General features: G+C 40.3%; 1 long non-coding RNA gene across 1 annotated transcript; it reads right to left on the bottom strand.

The window, feature by feature from the left end:
- Positions 1-4195: 4195 nt before the first annotated feature.
- Positions 4196-20167, bottom strand: LOC138356098 (uncharacterized). Its single transcript, XR_011224192.1, has 4 exons — positions 19835-20167; positions 13465-13630; positions 12118-12216; positions 4196-4294 (listed from the first exon to the last, which is right to left on the bottom strand). It is a non-coding gene; the product is annotated as an uncharacterized lncRNA (long non-coding RNA).
- Between the last annotated feature and the right edge of the window lie 109 nt (positions 20168-20276).

Below are 20276 nucleotides of genomic sequence, written 5' to 3'. Positions count from 1 at the left end.
AAAAGTAAAACAAAAAAATACTTAATTTCATCTTCATAGTTTCCTACCTTGTGCTTCAAACTTAAACTGTATTTTGTGCTGCCTACTCTCCTAATATAAGTAATTATGACATGCATCTTCACCTGCGTAACCATCCCCGTGAATTTATATTGTAGTTATTATGTTTAACTAAAATTTTGCTACAATGTAACTAACTATTCATGTAACCTTATCCGTTAGATTTAGGACCTGCCCGAAACGCTGTGCGTGTTAGTCACCTCAGTGGCTCTGCAAGAATGTAAGAACACTGTACTCTTACAAACCCACTGCACCTTCTTTTATATAACAATAAATAAATAAATAAATAAAAGTGTGTAGTGTTTAAAATATTCTTAGAGAGGATGTTATATGTGGAGTTATATATACTCTGTTTACATAAACATGTTTATATAAACACTGTTTAATTAATAGAGATTCACTAATAAAGCTTATAATTGTATATGTTATCAAAAAGGCATAGATAAAGTCGTTCTTACGTTTTAGTCACAGAGATTAGATATTAGTAAAGTAAAGTTCATTTTATTCAGGAAAGTACATAAATAGTCGATTTACAAACATAATATTGGATTTATAGATAGAGCTAGTACATACAATACCTAAAGCCACTAGTACGCATAGCGTTTCGGGCATATTATTGAGAGAGGAAAGATATTTATATTTAAACAATTTTTTTTTTTACCGACGATCTCCCTATTGATGAGAACTACAACCTAATGAAGATAAATGTTCATTTTATGTAGATACTGTAATAAACGAAAGTTTTTAATGTCATTAGAGAAGCAGAAATATAGGCAAATTTTAAATCCTTTGTCATAAATATAACTGAAGTGAAAGCAAAGATATATGCATTTTGATAGTTACAAAGACAGCTCTTTAACACGGGTGGAACACGAACAAGGGGAACTTAGTACCCAAATGAGCCACAGAGATATTAGAAAGAATTTTTTCAGTGTCAGAGTAGTTAACAAATGGAATGTATTAAGCAGTGATGTGGTGGAGGCTGACTCCATACACAATTTCATATGTAGATGTGATAGAGCCCAATAGGCTCAGGAACCTGTACACCTGTTGATGGACGGTTGAGAGTCGGGACCAAAGAACCAAAGCTCAACCCCTGCAAGCACAAATTAGGTGAGTACAACTAGGTGAATACAGCTGAGGGGCGGGACCAAACAGCTGAAGCTCAATTCCCTACGTATAACTAGGCGAGTCCATAGGAATTACCGTTTGTCCTGGCGCCATCTATGTTTTGACAGCAGTACTACTAATGTTCCCACGTTATGTGATGATTGCTATACGGGTGTTACGGTCAGTTGCTCTTCTATATATGTTTATGGACAACGTAGGTGATTTGAGGCAATTTGCGGCCAGAGTGAAATAGTATCCACGCGGTGAGTGATGGAGGAGGATATATACTGCTGTGTACTCGACCAGCGGGTGAGAGGTAAGTTATATCGAATAATTATGGGGAATAGATGGGTTATTTTAAGCGTAGAATGTCAGGTAACTACATAGATGGGGTAGTGGTTTTTTTAAGTCTTTATTTACTAAAGTGGAACATTACATTATGCCTTTAGCTGAACAAGTCTACTGGTGTGGGAAGTAGACGGGTGTTATGAAAGTATTTTACCTAAATATTTGTATTTGGTTAACTAGTTCAGCCGTTACCAGGGAGGGTGTTCCTTTAATCTAAAAATTCTAGCCGGACAAAGTGATTAAATAAATTGAATAGAACGAAGTGGTTTGCCAGGGTGCTTAACATTTAGTTTAGTTCACTTACTATGCAGCCCATGCTTAAAGACTGCAAGTTTATCATATTGAATTTACCGTAGTTTTACTGCATTTAATATACCGTTTTTACCCTATTTAATTATGTCTGGTAAAGGCCGGTCGTGGAAAGTTCCTAATATAGCAAGTTTTAAAGGAAAGTTTGAGTTAACTTTAACGCGTAAGTTAGTGACCAATTAACTTAGTCTATTGTGAGGAAAGTTACTAGAATCTAGCATTGCAAGTGCCATTTCTCTACTCTTTTTGAGAAACGTGACTAGATACATGAATCGCATAGTTTTATTACTAAATGTTCATGGATTAGGTTGCATAGTTGAGGAAATAGTGGTAAAGTTTGTGATTTTGTGTACCTTGACTTCAGCAGAGATTTTGATAGTGGCGCAAAATTGATAGGGGCTCTGATCATTGGGAATGCTGAATGAAGTTGATTAGGTCATGGCTATACCAAAGGAAATTAGTATAAATGTGGTTAAGTTGGGAGAAGTGTTGTAAAGAGTGCCTAAAAGCTCTCCTTGGACCTCGGTTATTCGCAAGATTATGGTTTAGACTGCATTAGTTGCAGAATTGGCAAATAAAAAATACCGATGCCCTATATAGTTTTGAAATAGTTAAGACTACCAGATGCAGTTTAATGCTGACAAGTGTAAGGTTTGGGGGCTAGGTAAAGATGAGATAGATGGTGTAGATTAAGAGTATATAAAATTTTTTTGCAGGTGGTAAATTCTGAGCTGGCACTGCTCTCCAGCCTGGGATGTTGATTGGTTAGTCTTCAACTGCCTCCCAACATGGTAGTGAGGTCTCGAGCTGACATGCAGTGAGGAACGTGGAAAGCTTCCTGAATTGGCACATGGTATGCCTCCCTTTCAAACCAGCAGCTGGCAATAATGTTCCAGCTAACATGAGAATAGTGGAAGGTCCTGGCAACAAAGAGCTGCAGGAAATTACTTGCAGATCTTCGGTAAGTAGTGTTGTGTACATTGGAATTAGAGGGTAGAAGTTAATTGCTAAAAACCTATTAAATATTAGGGTATGGAAGTCTAGGCTTAGGCTAGTGGGTACCATATCTGCAAGTTTAGTCCTTTCAGGAATGTATTGAATAGTGCTATGTTAAAATTGTAATGTGGGGCATTAGATCTTAAACAGCATAGTTGAGGGTGTTTTATTAATAATAATAATGAAATATAAATCTTTAACATTAAATGTTTGTTAAATAAGCTTTAATCTATAAATGTATAACACTGTTAAGGATAATCATGAGTCAAAGTTAATGGCAGGAAAAGTTTTGTTCCAAGTGATATTTTTCCCTTGGAAGTAAAAAAAATATTCAATGTTTACTTTAGCTTGGTTTTAAATTTTTATAGTTTTCCAGAATGTGGTTTGGAAAGTCCAGAAGTCCCTCTGTCAGTTGCTTCAACAAAATCAGGTGAGTTGTAGTAAAGGTTACTCTAAATAGATTTGCATAAAAGTAAAAAGATGGTAATAACTTAAACAATATAGCATTGGCTAAAGATAAATGTAAATTGCCATTGAAGTGCAGTTGTGGATAGTTTCTCAAATGACATTTACTGAAACTTGGCAAGTTGATGCCATATATATTTATATTGCTAAATTAGATCTTTACTACTGTACTGCTACTAAATATGTAGGAAAGGTAAATTCCTTAAAGAAATTTTTTCCATCTGAATCTGTAAAGTACTGAATGCTAATGTGAAAAGTAAAGAAAGATTGGCTTTAAATCTGAAATATTTTTCAGGTGAAAGTAAGCTGACATGCAGAGCCTTAGTCCTGATGCATGGACTGAGGCTCCTTTACTCTGCAAAAGGAAATCTACAAAAGTGGGTGAGATTAAATTTGATGTTTTAGCTATATCAATGACCTAATCTTAATTCTCTTATCTAGTCCATTTATAGGTGTGTAACCATGTCCTACTGTTACAACCCACAGGGATGATGCAGTTTGTACTGATCCTACCCCATTGCATAAAAGGGGACCAGGCAGTCCTGCAGATCTCCCTGGCTTGGCTTTTTCAGAGCTTTGCTCTACTACCCATCTACTAGATGGACTAGATTTGCATAGGTTTAGGGACCCTTAACAATGGTTACATTGTTAATCCTCACAGGGCTTGTTTGCTGAATGGGTGGATGCATCTAAAACTTTAGTGCCTGGCATGCATTGTACAATGCTTACAATAAAGCATATGTACAATGTGTTGATGGCACTAAAGTGGTGGATGTAATGCACCCATTCAGGGAACAAGCTCTGCACCAAAACCAGAGTAAGGGATAGGCCTTGCTGAGCCTATCTTGAAAGATAGGATGTTAGGATTTTTTGGGCTTGTTATTAGGCATTGGGGATAATAAAAGTAGTGTCCCTGTTTAATGTTTATTTTTCTTTTACAGGTGATTATCTCTGGAGTTGTCTTGGCCTTTTGGATCTTCTGTTCATCTAGGAGCATCTGTCCCACAACCTGAAACAGTAATAAATATTAGATGTTTAATAAATACTATATGTAAAACTTATTAAATAAAACGATTTTAATGAAACTACTTTATATACCTTATCCTGAAATTATGCTGGAAATTATTTTTTACTACTATTGATGCAATGTTTAAACATCTGAAATTTTTTTACTTTGAAAATAAATACTTGGTAAAATTTACACCTATTTGTAACTTGTTACATAGGTGCATGCAAAATGCATTGAAAAGATGTAAAAGTGGACTACCTATTCATTTTACATAGACTAATTTGCAATATTTGTTAGTTTGAAATATTAAAGTGCAAGAAACTTTAGTCAATTTTAGTTTTCATATTTGAAAGTAAATTTAAAGCTATGCAACACCTAAGCTTTGGACAAATTATGATTAAATTAACTAAAGATCATTGTTAAATTTACAAAACATTAGAAAAGTGACACTGAAGCATCTATACAACATGGTTTTCACAGTCTTTGGTAACTTAAATTTAATCAAAGCTCTTAAATGATTTGTCTGCCAAACTAAAGATATTCTGAAATATTTTACCTAGATTAAAACCATCATTGTTTGAAAGGGCAAAACAGATTACTGTCAATTAGTTTGACCTAACATCTGCAAGGTCCTGAAGGAATGGAATTTTTTAAAACTTTTCTAAAAAAAATTTAGCAGGTTCATTAAGCAGGGTTAGTTTTTAGCAATGGTAATTGCAACATTACCAAAGGCCATTGTTTTAATAGCCAAAGTACCAAATGGAAGACCAAGAAGCAACAAACAGGTACATGGTAGAAAGGACAAAAGAAAGGGTCCTCGTAACCATTCATTTGTTAAAGAAATGACTGGGGAAAAATGCTGTCATACCACAAGGGGTCTCAAACCCTTGTCATATACATCACTGACATTAATCTAAATATTACCAACCACAAAAATTGCTGATAACGTTATAAAAAAAAATAAAGATTAAAATATTGAGGCCTTAATGCAGATCTCTAACTCTACAAATAGTAACAAGACTGGCAATTTCTTAATATAAAACAGAAAAAAATCCAAGACCTTGCACATGAGCCACAACTACCACATTAAAATGAAACAACAATGAAGGTAAGGTAATTACCAAAAGAAGGCACCAAACCGGGAAGGCCATGTAGCACCATCAAAGTGCGAAATAATCAGAGGGCGCTAAATATCACCAAGAATGCCAATACGAGAACAAAAATGCATAAGGCGAACAATATCAAAAGTATCCGATTCACCTAGAATTCTATCGAGGGACGGTCGGAAAGCAAGACACACGCTTGTCCTGGAAGTCAGGACATTCAACAAGGATATGCACAACTGTAAGAGGGACAATAAGGAGCAGGGCGGCGCTCCATTAAGTCACCGTGGGTTAAGCGGGTATGACCAACCCACAGCCGTGCCAAAGCAGTGTCCCACTGCCGGTTACGGTGGTAGGAGGAAGGCCACGGGGACACACTAAGTTTGAGAGTACACAGCTTCTTACCAACAACCCTGCCAACGGGGAAGAATGAATAACAGGATAAAAGTCGGAATAAGGAATACCTTTACGGGAGATGGGACAAGAACGGATAGCTTCCTTAGCGGCAGCATCCGCACGCTCATTGAAACACCAATATGGCTGGGAACCCAGCAAAACTCTACTGATTTAAATTTACTAGAAATAAGAAACAGCCAATGTTGAATCTCAATGACCACCGGATGGACAGGATTAAAGGACCCTAGAGCCATGAGGGCACTACGAGAATCAACTACAACCACAAAGGAGGAATGAGAAAGCAAGAGACGAAGAGCATAGAGAATAGCATAAAGTTCTGCCGTAAAGACGCTAGCCTCTGAAGGGAGGCGACACATGTAAGTACGGTCAGGAAAAACAACAGAGTAGCCCACACCATCCGCAGACTTAGACCCATCAGGGAAGATGGAAATAGAGTGGGAGTGTGAAGAAAAGTGCTCAAGGAAGAGGCTTTTCAGAATTGTAGGAGGGGTAAAGGCTTTAGTAATACAAGTCAAGGACGTACAAAACTTGGGAAGGGGGACTCTCCACGGAGGTAATGAAGGAACAATACGAGGAGAAACATTAGAAATATGAACAGAAAGAGAATCCTGTAAGCGAGATAACTGGACAGAAAGTGGGAGACAATGAAGAGGAACAGGAACCACAGGAGGAGGAAAAGTCAATGCACGACAGAGGCGAGAGGAAGGATGTTGGAAGGACCGCGCAAGATAGCGAAGATAGTAGCGATCACGGCAGTCCTGAAGAGAGAGAAAGCCAGTGTCAACATACAAACTAAGGGCAGGAGTCGAACGAAAGCCACCAGAGCCGAGACGCAACCCAGTATGGTGCAAAGCATCAAGACGGCGAAGAGTAGAAGGAGAAGCAGAAGAGTATGCAGGGCAACCATAATCGAGTTTAGACAGGATGAGAGAGGAGTGCAAATAGAGGAGTGTGCGCCTATCCGCTCCCCAAGAAGTATGGGACAAAACCTTAAGGAGGTTAAGGGCCTTAGAGCATTCAACTCGGAGGCAAGACATATGGGCTGACCAAGACAAACGAGTGTCAAAGACTAACCCCAAAAGCTTCGCGGAATCCCTGTACACAATGAGATGACCATAAAGCAACAACAATGAAGTAAAGGTCCTTTCAGTAAGAATCTATCATTCACTGAAAGTTGCTGCAGTTAAAAATATAAGACAATACAAGTCCCTAGAAATAAACAAGCAACCTTTTTGACTAAGGAAAAGAAGGTAGTTATTCTACTGTATAAATCTAAGTATTCACTTAGATAACTGTATCCAAGCATAGAGGTAACCCCCCCCCCCCCTTCCCTTTCAGAAAAACATCTACTTTCGAAAAAATTTAACATTAGCCAACAAAAATGATTCCAGAACTAAATTGCCTATTACCAGGAACAACTGAGAGCCATGACAAACACTGCAACCCTCTCCTACCCCCAAGTCTTATGCTATTTGTGATCCAAGGTAATTTGAGATACTATACTGTACTTCCTACAGACGAGTCTAGTGAGAGGGTGATCTCCTGGCGATTAAATTGAAGCACGATACAGGTGTCAACGAACATCAGTCAGCCCACTTGTCAGCACTGTGGATAACTAATGACATCATAATCTGCAGTGTTGTATGCCTCCCTGTGCCCATTTAAATCAATAAAACACAGGGTTGTGGCAATGTTTACAGCATAAGGCAAGGTATAGAGGAATCCTGGAATGCCATGTAATGAGTAGTCCTTGAATGTGCTTTAGGCAACCAAATTGAATAACAACATTTCTGGTGTTCGGCTATATAATCCGAGTTTCTCATTCGGTATAATGTTTTAAACCTAAATAGGAATTCACTTTAAAGGTCAATTTATTTGGAAAGTGCTAACCAGATTCCAAATTTCTCAGCTCTGAAAGTACTACAAGGCAAGTTTAACCGAATGAGTCTTTGCCTATCCATACCCCCATGAGGTATGTGACAACACTGAATAAAGAAAGGGTCTTTGAGCATTCACCGTGCAGGTATTTGACATGACCAATATAGCCAAGTGTTAAAGATCATTCTAAGCACTTCTGCACAATCCATATACTATCAATTAATATAATTATACAATGGTGCTTGGTGGATGATATTTCCTATTAAAACTCATTGGACAACTGTTTGTATTAGACATTTTAAACCTACAAATGGTAGCCCTAGATATCGCACTACAGTATTAATTACAAGATGAACAGTGTAAAATCAATACCACAACAGCAAAGGATGACGGCTTTTCAACAACCAACAAACACGCAGGTCTAACACCAGCCATCCCGAGAGAGGACGTCCCAAGCATGTACACCCCACAACTTTACATCACCTTTGCTACCTCACGCGAGCACGCAACAGCATGAGGATGCCATACTCCCAAACCAACTCCGTGCACTTTGAGGCTTTAACCACTGCACTGCGCAAAGCGCCTTTAGGCGCTCTGAGATTTGTGCTTTTTGTTTTTTAATTAGGCTATATTTTAATATTTTTAAATGTTTTCATTACTCTTTCTGTTTTGAAATGGAAATAGTTGACTTTGGAAACATTTTGACATTAACTTTACCTGAACAATTATAAAAATAACAGAAATATATCCTTGAGAATTGCACCAAGACATTTTTGCCGAAAATGGGTGAGCAGTGCAGGGGTTAACAACTCAACATTTAAAAAGTTGATTTAAAAAATCAAACACCTGAATTTTTCCCTAATTAAATTTACTAGGGAAATGCACACCAAGCCATGAAACTTACAATGAAGATGAACAAACTACACACAACTGTCACCAAACTTCCACATACCACCCCCCTCTCACTCCTGCCCTCCCTCCTTAGGTGCTCTGATTGGCTGAGCACCTGAGCCACCACCACTCACCTCTTGTTGTGAGAGCCTAAAGCATGTTTGGTTGCACTTTAAAAGTTCCCGAGTGTACTCGCCTAATTGTGAGTACCGCCTGCCCGGTTCACCATTTTGTTTTTCAATCTACCTCAATTTACCCCTTTACAGTCAAATATTATGCAAATTTCTGTTTAAGACTTGTCCCTTCTTAACTTAAATAACTGCTTTGGCCATCTGCAATCTTTCTAGGTGGGTAAAAATGACTCTTGAGGCCAGAAAGGACTTATCAGACGGCGATCATAACAATACGGTACACACACAAAATCACAACCTGATATACACCAAGCAGAAAATCCACTGGAGCTGTGAGGCGACGTAAACCCTTGCCCAAGGCACAGGCAGCTGCATACTCTACCACAGTATATTACTGACTTTGTAAAAGTCTTACAACCGGATTTCCCCATAAATCACAGCAAGTTTTGAGGCCCCTCCTTGAGTCAACGTCTTACGTAAGACCTACAAGCACTCAGGTGAAAGCAGAAGCAGTTCAACACCATACGCCCCAACTTCAAATATACAGTTGAGAGGCGGGACCAAAACGTGATTTTCTGTGTGTGCCTGAAGTTGGGGCATAGAGTCTTGCTTCACCCTTCACTTTACCCTTCACCGGCGTACTTCAGGGGTTTTATTTAATACTTGGACTGGCTTTAGTAGGGCCTCCAGACTTTCTGTGGCTTCACAAGTGTCACGTGAATCCCCTGCATAGCAGTGGAACTGCCTTTTCCCTTCACCTTCAATGCCTCTGCACTGGAAGTATACATCTACACCAGCCCAGAAGAGTCATCAGTCCTGCCACCTCTCCATACCCCCCAGGGCCTGGCACGGCCTGGTACGACTCAGAGGCAAGCCGGGCGCCACTGCTAACTGGCAGTTTGTCCCCACAAACAAGCAGTTAGCCGCCTTCAACTGACAGTGGTACAGCTCAACACAAAGGCACCGCCGGCCACAACGAGCAGTTTGCTAGTTGACCAGATGTCCACCTCGTGTTGACACTGGATGAGTCATCACCGCCGGACTATATAAAGAGCGCTGCCTCCCTGGAGAGGCAATCTCTCCCTTAGTGCTCTAGGATCACCTTCGTGTCTCTAACCCGTCGTCCACTTCCAGCCAACATCATGTGACTGATGCCATGGTGGTATGGTAGCTGTCTTCAGAACACCAGTATATCTTCATACTTTTATTCATTGCTTATAGTTTATATTTTGCATTTAAGGTCATACTAACTTGTTCACCTTTGCATTACATGATAGTCAAGTATTGTCATGTGTTATTTTTGTTCATTACTATTTCAGTAAATTGTTTAATTATTTATTTTATAATTTTCATTTGTTTCCACCTGCAACTTACACACTGCAAGGCCAATAGCAGCATTTCTTTCATTTATGTGAGGGAGAGCCATACCATCTTGGTTCATTATAGCTGTGATACCATAACCCGTCACACAAGATATCCAGTTGTAAGACTTTTACCATCAGTGGTGGTAGAGTATGCAACTGGCAATGCCTTTGTTACAGGTTCGCTTCATCTCACAGCCCCAGTGGATTTTCTCACACATTTGAATACATGAAACAACTTTATTTGATACATTCCAAACCAAAGTACTGTACAGTACAGTAATTATCAAACCATCAAATGTGTGGGATAATCATAGTGCGCTAAATATCACTAACGTCGCCAATACAAGAACAAAAACGCATACGGCGAACAATATCAAAGGTATTGAATTTACCAAGAATTTTATCGAGGGACAATTGACAGTGAGGGATGGTCGGGAAGCAAGACACGTAAGTCCTGGAAGTCAGGACATGTAGAGACAACGGTTTGGACAATAAGAAGCAGGGCAGCGCTCCATTAAGTGCCCGTGAGTTAAACGTGTATGACCAATATACAACCTCGCCAGAGCCGTTTCCCACCACCGGTTACGGTGGTAGGAGGAAGGCCACTGGAACACACTACTCTTAAGAGCACGCAATTTGTTACAAGTAACAGAAGACCAACAACCCTGACAACGGGCAAGAATGGGGAAATGAATAACTGGGTAAAAGTCATAATAAGGAATACCTTAACGGGAGATGGGACAGGTGTGGATAGCTTCCTTAGCGGCAGTGTCCGCACGCTCATTTAAGAACACACCAAAATGGGTGGGAATCCAGCGAAATTCCACTGTCTTAAATCTACTGGAGATAAGAAACAGCCAATGTTGAATTTCAACTACCAAAGGATGGACTGGATTAAAGGATTCTAGAGCCATGAGGGCACTGCAAGTGTCAACTACAAACACAGAGGAGGGTTGACAGCGAGAAAAGAGTTGATGAAGAGCATAGAGAATAGCATAAAGTTCTGCCATGAAGATGCTAGTCTCCGGAGGCAGGAGACACAAAGGTGCAGTCAGGAAAAACAACAGAGTAGCCTACACCCTCTGCAGACTTAAGACCCATTGGTGAAGACGGAAATAGAGTGGAAGTGTGAAGAAAAGTGTTCAAGGAAAAGGTGATTTAGAACTGTAGGAGGGGTAAAAGTTTTAGTCATGTGGGTTAAGGCTTACAGAATTTAGGAACGGGGACCCCTCCATAGGGGCAAAGACGGAATGACACGAGGGGAAATATTGGTAACACAAACTGAAAGAGCATTTTGTAAGAGAGACAACCGTATAGAAAGAGATAGGTGGTGAAGGGGAACAGGAACCACAGGATGGGTAAAGGTCAAGGCATGACATAAGCAAGAGTGAGGGTGCTGTAAGGACCGTGCAAGGTGGAGAAGACAGTAGCGATCATGGCGATCCTGTAGAAACAGGACGCCAGTTTCAACATACAGGCTTAGGGTAGGTGTCGAAGGAAAGGTACCAGAGCTGAGCCGTAACCCAGTATGATGCAGTGTGTCCAGATGGTGAAGGGTAGAAGGAGAAGCAGACGAGTAAACAGGGCCATAATCGAGTTTAGACAGAACGAGAGAGGAATGTAAAGAGAGGAGCAGTGTCGATTAGCTCCCCAAGAAGTATGGGACATGACCTAAAGTTAGTTAAGGGCCTTAGAGCATTCAACTCGGACGTAAAAAATATGGGGCGACAAAGACAAACGAGTGTCAAAGATTAGCCCTAAAAGCTTTAGCAGATTCTTTGTACAAAAGGGGATGACCCCTGTTACCGAACAGTAAATAGGTATCTGGGAGTTAGCTGTTACAGGCTGCTTCCTAGGGGGGTGCGTGTGTGGGAGAAAAAAAAATTTAGTAGTTAACCACTGAACTGCTCTATCTCCAAATAACACCCTGGTGCACAAGAAATAAATTCTTTCCAAAATTTTTTTTTATCTTCTTATATTGTTAAAATGCAGAGTCTGATCACGGGGAAACTAAACAAAAAATATTGTATGTGACTTACTTTAGCTGCGATGGAGCTGGGAAGTTGAGCAAATTATGGGCGCTGAGCGTTGGAGCGACGGGGGTCTGTCGGCCCCGCCACCCCGTGCGACGGCAGTTGCTGCGAATAAAATGTTGCGCAATTATTTTGAAGTTTCTCATTCATTTCTTCCTTTTTTTTGCTGTAATATTATTTAAAAGTGTGTAATTTGTGGAATTTATATAATTCAAAGTATAGAACATCGCTATGCTCAAAATTATGGGCCTCATATATGCGACATATTCTACAATCAAACAGTGTTTTTGCTGTTATTACACTATATACACACACATTGTATATACCCATCTACGTATGTATTCACCATAACGATCCACTATGTTGGTATGGTGAGCCCAAAAAACATGAGTGAGCTGCCACACCCTGCCAGTCCTCCCTCCCTCCTCCAACACATTACTCGCCAACATTCCTCCTCCCAAAATACTGTTATTGTGTTTATTACACTATTTACACACGTTATGTATAAGTATGTACATGTTTTATTCATGTACATACGTACATACTTGCCATCTCCTCACCTCTCTCTCTTGCCTACTTAATGCTCTTGCTTCCCTCATCTCATCACAATTGACTTTATAATGGTCCAGGACGGATCGAAATGTCGTTGTCTATTCAATTTCCAGTGTGTGGTTTGGTCAACAATGAAATCTTCATGCAAGATCTTATAAAGAAAACCCCTAGAACGAGTTTTGCAGATACGAAAGAGTTTAAGGTGAGTAGGGGATGGTTTGAAAAATTTTGAAAAAAGACGTGGTATTCATAGTGTTGTGAGGCATGGTGAGGGTGCCAGCTCAGACAAAGTAGGGGCTGAAAGATTTGTTTGTGATTTTAAAGATTTTGTAGATACTGTATTGATGAATATATTCCACAACAAGTGTTTAATTGTGAGGAGACATGGCTATTCTGGAAAAAATTGCCGAAGAGGACATACATTACCCAAGACGAGACGTCACTGCCCGGACACAAGCTAACTTGGGCTAACTTGTGTCAGGATAGGCTAACTCTTGTGCTGTGTGGCGATTTGAAAATTAAACCCTTGCTCGTGTATCATTCCGAAAATCCAAGAGTTTTAAAAAATATATAACGTGCAGAAAAACTGTGATGTAGAGTGGTTTGCCCTGCCATCAAAAAATATCTGCAAGAGAAAAGTTTGACACTAAAGGGCCTGCTTCTCGACAATGCTCCTGCTCATCCTCCAGACTTGGAGGATGCATTGTTGGGGCCACTTTGTTTTTTTTAAGGATATTCCTGCATGGGCCCTAAGTTTCTGGCTAATGAACCAATGACATGAAAGAGGAGTTTTCAACCTACCTTGTGTTAGGTGTGCAGGGGTCAATAGGCTGAACATAATGTCAGGAGCAAAGGGGGGGGCGTTTGCCTCTTCAAACACAATTGTGACCATCTTCATCTCTTCGAACTATCCTAAATGCTCTCTTCACCTGTCTGACCAAATTGGGTGTCCAGACCACCTTTGAATCTGAAATTGTAAAATTAATAGTGATTTCAGAATATTCAGTCCATTTATACTAACAAAATTATATACAGTATACTGTAATTGAAATTTTACAGAATGATAAAGGCAATTTAGTAACTTTGTTAAAATGCACATGGGGGAAATACATGAAAATAGGTTAATATTGTTTGTAAGGTTGATGGGAAATGTTTATTACTTTTATGATTTAAAAGATGTATAGCCCTAATACTCCATCCTGGGTGCATTCCACCAGGTAATGACCACAGCAAAAGTTTTCCACGAGGCTCTATTGTCACACAAACTTTTCACATTTTCAAACTTGATTCATCTTTTTCCCTCTCGTTCCAGGGGTTTTCTTTAAAAGGTCTTCATGCAAATGCCTTGGTTTCTCACAAATGATGGCCTCTGAAATGCTATCACCTGCTAACTCTTTGTTGTGTATCCAAATTAATAAAAACTTTTCAACATCCTCAAGTGTTTGTGTTCTTTGTTTTGGGATTGTTGATATGCCTTTTGCCACTTTAACGCTCATAATGTCCTTTTTCTTAGCAAGTATAGTGCATATTGTTGACATAGATTTGTTGTACTGCCTAGCTAGTTCAATAACCTATGCACCGTTTTGATGTTTATGAATGCTCTCTTGTTTTTCCTCTATGGTCATTCTCACATGTGTTTTCTTGGCTTGAACCTTACCACTGGCTTTCTTGGGACTCATGGCAAGATATATCATAACAAATTTTATGTTCAAATAGCCAAAAATCCCAAAACAAATGTAATGCTTTACAAAGAATTCAGGTGCGATACTTACTAGGCAGGAGACACTGGTAAACTGAGGCGCGAAAACCATGCCACCACACGCTAGGTCAGCCCATACGTATACTGTATCAACAAACTCCTTTCCCGAGGCAAAGTTTGTAACCCGATTCAAATTTTTCGAAGAAATTAGGCTCGTAACCCGAAAAGTTCATAAATATTCATTCGTAAGCCGAGGTGTCACTATATATAACTAAAAAATTAAACTCAGGATTACTTTCAACCCCCACCCCTTTTGCTCTACTCCATCGCCACCTACCTTCACCCCCCTCTATGATGTACTCTTCCATAGACACCTACCTTTGCCCCCCCTCCTCCCCTCTACTCCTCCATCATCACCTACCTTCACACCCCCTCCCTTCTCCTCCTCCATCGTCACCTTCCTTTCACCCTCCTCTATGATGTACTCTTCCATAGACACCTACGTTCACTGCATATAATGCTCCCCTCTACTCCTCCATCGTCACCTACTTTCACCCCCCCCCCTCCACTCTACTCCTCCAGGGTCGCAGACAATTTCACGAGCGTGAGAACTACGAGTTCTCTAACCACTCTCACACTCCTACTCTCTCACCAGTGAGGGGGAGGGAAGGAGGGAGGAAATGAAGGAAGAAAGGTGGGGGAGAGAGAATAGGCAGGGGGGAGGAGGGCCTAGATACATTTCTTCCATATAGATAGGTAGACTGAGGGAGAGCTGCTTGCCAAGAGCCCTATCAGACAGGCTTCCTATTCCTCAACCCTCCCTAATATGCCACATCCTGGTCAGGACAACTTGCTCGATTGTTATTCGTGGTGTGACTTGAGAACTGACCTCGAGGTGGGGCATGGGCATGGATTTTTTATCTTGAGATTATCTTGAGATGATTTCGGGGCTTTAGTGTCCCCGCGGCCCGGTCTTCGACCAGGCCTCCATCCCCAGGAAGCAGCCCGTGACAGCTGACTAACACCCAGGTACCTATTTACTGCTAGGTAACAGGGGCATAGGGTGAATGAAACTCTGCCCAATGTTTCTCGCCGGCGCCTGGGATCGAACCCAGGACCACAGGATCACAAGTCCCGCGTGCTGTCCGCTCGGCCGAGCGGGATTATTATGATTATCCTCCAGGATTATCTCCCTGGGGCACGCACCTCCCTGCCCCAGCTCTCTCTCTCACATAATCTATCAAGGGTCTAACATGAGGTCATTGTGCCTACCAGAAGTGTATATGTCCAAGGCTGGCCACCTGTCTGGACCATTCAAATGTATAAACACGTAATTAGTCTATTAAAATTATATATAATGCTACAATTATAAATTAATTTGTTCATGGTCATTCGTTTATCAGTATTTTAATGAGGTATATATACGCATGTATGTATACGTTGACGTACACATATATGATTATGTGTATGGAATGATTATGATTATGTGTAATCATATATGATTATGTGTAATCATATATGATTATATCTAATGGAATGCATTAGTAAGTGATGTGGTGGAGGCTGACTCCATATACAGGTTCAAGTGTAGATATGTGTACACATCTTCAAGTGTACACATCTTCAAGTGTAGATGTGCTGTCAATCTGCTGTATGGTGTCTATTAATCTTGTTTAAATTACTAATCAAGCTGTCAATGTAATCAATCAGAGCTTTAATATAACAATGTGCTTTAATATACTTACTTATCTCTCTCATCTCATTTTTCTCTTGTAATGTATCTTTCATTTATCAATTCTGATTGAAATTACCTACTTAAAATTATCTGCTAGATTAAGGACTTGCCCGAAACGCCGCGCGTACTAGTGGCTTTGCAAGAATGTAAATACTGTACTATCCAATGTATTCTCACAAACCCAATGTACCTTCTTGTATATATATAAATAAATAAATAAATAAATAAATATGATAGAGCCCAATAGGCTCAGAAACCTGTACACCTTCTATTTGTAATATTTGAAAACCCTCGAGATATTGACATAATGGCATTGCAGGTCTGGAATCAGGATGATAAGCTGATAATTGTAAATACCTACAGCCCACCAGCAAGCAACACATGGACAAAGGAAGAACTGGATGGCAAACGAGAGGGCCTCATAATGGTCATGAGAGATATTATTGTACAAGCAGATAAAGATAAATCACGACTGTTGATACTGGGGGACTTCAACTTTAGAGCAATAGACTGGGAGGCCTATGAAGCAAGAACGGAGGACTTTTGGACATGCAGATTTGTGAACCTCATTCTGGAGACATTCTTGTATCAACACATAAAGCAAGCCACAAGAATGAGGGAAGGAGATGTACCGTCAGTACTGGATCTAGTATTCACCAGGAAAGAAGAAGAGATTTTTGACATCCAGTACCTTCCTCCCTTGGGAAAGAGTGATCACGTCCTGTTAGACATTAAATATGCTTTAAGATATCATCTAGAAGAAAATGGGGACATTGAAACAGTTGATAAACTCGATTTAAGGAGAGGCAACTATGGGGAACTTCGAAAATTTTTTAATGAGTGTAATTGGACAGAATTGTTGCTAGGCAGGGAAGTAAATGAAATGTATGCCAAATTTTTAAAACTATACGAGGAAGGCACACAAACATTCATACCAAAACAGAGCTGCAGGGCCAGAAAACAGGATTGGTTCGACAGAAATTGTGAGAGGGCAAGAGACCAAAAGACACAAAAATGGAATCAGTATAGGAAGAGGCCAAACCCCCAAACATACCAGCGATACAAAGATGCGAGAAACAACTATACAGCAGCAAGGAGAGAGGCAGAAAGAAATTTTGAAAAAGGGATAGCAGATAAATGTAAAACAGAACCGGGCCTATTCTACAAATTCATAAACAACAAATTGCAGGTAAAGGATAATATCCAGAGGTTGAAAATGGGAAACAGATTCACGGAAAATGAAAAGGAAATGTGTGAAACATTAAATGAAAAGTTCCAAATTGTGTTTGTACAAAATGAAATCTTCAGAGAACCAGACACAATAAGAATTCCAGAGAACAACATAGAGCGGATAGAGGTGTCTAGAGATGAAGTGGAAAATATGCTAAAGGAGCTCGGGAAGAACAAAGCAGCTGGCCCAGATGGCGTTTCACCATGGGTTCTGAGAGAATGTGCATCTGAGCTCAGCATTCCACTTCACCTGATCTTTCAGGCATCCCTGTGTACAGGAATCGTAGCAGACGTGTGGAAACAGGCTAACATAGTTCCAATCTACAAAAGTGGCAGCAGGGAAGACCCCCTCAATTATAGACCTGTATCATTGACAATTGTAATAGTGAAAGTATTGGAAAAGCTAATCAAAACTAAATGGGTAGAACACCTGGAGAGAAATGATATAATATCAGACAGACAGTATGGTTTTCAATCTGGAAGATCCTGTGTATCGAATTTACTCAGTTTCTATGATCGAGCCACAGAGATATTACAGGAAAGAGATGGTTGGGTTGACTGCATCTATCTGGACCTAAAAAAGGCTTTCGACAGAGTTCCACATAAGAGGTTGTTCTGGAAACTGGAAAATATTGGAGGGGTGACAGGTAAGCTTCTATCATGGATGAAAATTTTTCTGACTGATAGAAAAATGAGGGCAGTAATCAGAGGCAATGTATCGGAATGGAGAAATGTCACAAGTGGAGTACCACAGGGTTCAGTTCTTGCACCAGTGATGTTTATTGTGTACATAAATGATCTACCAGTTGGTATACAGAATTATATGAACATGTTTGCTGATGATGCTAAGATAATAGGAAGGATAAGAAATTTAGATGATTGTCATGCCCTTCAAGAAGACCTGGACAAAATAAGTATATGGAGCACCACCTGGCAAATGGAATTTAATGTTAATAAATGTCATGTTATGGAATGTGGAATAGGAGAACATAGACCCCATACAACCTATATATTATGTGAGAAATCTTTAAAGAATTCTGATAAAGAAAGAGATCTAGGGGTGGTTCTAGATAGAAAACTATCACCTGAGGACCACATAAAGAATATTGTGCAAGGAGCCTATGCGATGCTTTCTAACTTCAGAATTGCATTTAAATACATGGATGGCGATATACTAAAGAAATTGTTCATGACTTTTGTTAGGCCAAAGCTAGAATATGCAGTTGTTGTGTGGTGCCCATATCTTAAGAAGCACATCAACAAACTGGAAAAGGTGCAAAGACATGCTACGAAGTGGCTCCCAGAACTGAAGGGCAAGAGCTACGAGGAGAGGTTGGAAGCATTAAACATGCCAAAACTAGAAGACAGAAGAAAAAGAGGTGATATGATCACTACATACAAAATAGTAACAGGAATTGATAAAATCGACAGGGAAGATTTCCTGAGACCTGGCACTTCAAGAACAAGAGGTCATAGATTTAAACTAGCTAAACACAGATGCTGACGAAATATAAGAAAATTCACCTTCGCAAATAGAGTGGTAGACGGTTGGAACAAGTTTAGTGAGAAGGTGGTGGAGGCCAAGACCGTCAGTAGTTTCAAAGCATTATATGACAAAGAGTGCTGGGAAGACGGGACACCACGAGCGTAGCTCTCATCCTGTAACTACACTTAGGTAATTACACTTAGGTAATTACCTGTTGATTGACGGTTGAGAGGTGGAACTAAAGAGCCAGAGCTCAACCCCAGCAAGCACAATTAGGCGAGTATATGAACGAATGCACATGTACACTTTCAAATGAATTAAGATACCTTGAGATACACAATGACTTAGTTTAAATAGTTTAAACACATTATGGTACTGATTTTGACATGCTGATGTCTGGAAGGGAGAGGGGGTGTGGGGGGTTATTGTCTGAGGTGGAGGACCAGAGGAGGGGGTCAGTGGAAGGATGGTGGCTGGAGGGATGCCATTGTTCTAATGGTTATGAAAACAATTATTGATGGCAGGAATTCAGTGGGTGTGTACTTCACCCACACCATCACCATACTGTGCCCTGCTACAACCCCCCCCCCCTCCACCCATGCTGTGCGGGGCGTATTACACATTATGGGATAACCGACTGTCTGTCCATTCCTGTCTGCTCGTTATGCTGCCCTTCCTTTTGAAAATTGTCTGCTTTATCGACTTCCTTCAAGACCACACGTTAGCCTCTTATCACGCCCTCTTACCACTCTCAGGGAGCCGGCTCTTCTATACAATAGTTACCACTCAGTCCCCAAGGTGAAAGAGTGTCCGGGCATATGACTTGTTACGTGTACTTATTTGCGATTCGTTTGGGCTGTCACGTGTGGTGATTAGTGTTGAGTAAGGCTAGGCCAGGTCAGGTCAGACTAGGCCAGGTCAGACTAGGCTAGGTAAGGCTAGGCCAGGTCAGGTCTGGCTAGGCCAGGTCAGGCCAGGCCAGGCTAGGCAGGGTGAGAGAAGTAAAGCGGCAGGTACTTACGTTTCCGAGAAAGTAGCGGCGGTAGTATATTGTTGATTTAGATTCGACGACATCCTGAAGCTAGTAGGTGGCGGCCTCATCGCTCTCGAACTTGTTGTTGTAGGGGATACGAGGCACACCCAATATCCCCCTTACATTGATCACATCGCACACTAATATTTTTACTATTTCGGACACCAGATTTGTCTGTTTCGTATATGTATAATTGTTCAATATTAAAACCACAATAGAATGCTCTTAACAGTTACAATTTTCAACTTAACAGCCATATAGTTGGCAAGAACGCCGCCCGCCAGTGTAAATGTTGGGAACCTTAATGGAATCTGACCCATATATCAATCAGGTCAACCCATGTGTTGCGTTTCCAAAAGGGTCGCCCATGTTAGAATCGGTGAACGCCCTAGTAATATTGTTGAAAACACCTTAATAACTTATTAAACCA

The sequence above is a fragment of the Procambarus clarkii genome, chromosome 70 (genome assembly GCF_040958095.1).
Source record: "Procambarus clarkii isolate CNS0578487 chromosome 70, FALCON_Pclarkii_2.0, whole genome shotgun sequence".
NCBI classification, from domain to species: domain Eukaryota; kingdom Metazoa; phylum Arthropoda; class Malacostraca; order Decapoda; family Cambaridae; genus Procambarus; species Procambarus clarkii.
This window is presented reverse-complemented; position numbering and strand designations above follow the sequence as displayed.